Raw genomic sequence first — 512 nt, 5'->3', positions numbered from 1 at the left:
TCTTGATTACCTGAATACGAATATGTATGAATGTGCACTAGAAATGCTGCACATGTGTATGTACGCAAGTGAGACTGCAAAATGAGTGTGTGTACTCGCAGCGATGAGTGACTGGCCTGAAGGTTAAAAGGTCATGCAATAATGTTCCTGGTAAGTGGTTTTATTTGTTTGTTCAAACACAGTAGAATGCGCAATAGGTTTGCATGCACTCGTATCCCCTTCTGTATCGAACTCACACACTGGAACAGATGATACTGTAGATAGAAAGAATTGCAATTGCTCGTATGCATCTGCAAAAACTGATAGCCGATTGCAGTAATAACACTTGAGTGATATTGGTCATGATAAATCTTAGTTTGCTGACCCTTTCCACATGTTACTTTTTTGTAGAAACGGTGGAAGTTCTATTTTTTTATCTATTTTCTCCTGTGTATTATTATTATTTCGTTCGCTTTCTTCCTTTCATTTACTTTCTCTTTATATAATATTAGCGTCCTTTCATATTTTGCTGT

This window comes from Penaeus monodon, chromosome 21, assembly GCF_015228065.2.
Source record: "Penaeus monodon isolate SGIC_2016 chromosome 21, NSTDA_Pmon_1, whole genome shotgun sequence".
Lineage (NCBI taxonomy): Eukaryota > Metazoa > Arthropoda > Malacostraca > Decapoda > Penaeidae > Penaeus > Penaeus monodon.
The sequence above is the reverse complement of the archived record's forward strand: the minus strand, read 5'-3'. Positions refer to the sequence as shown.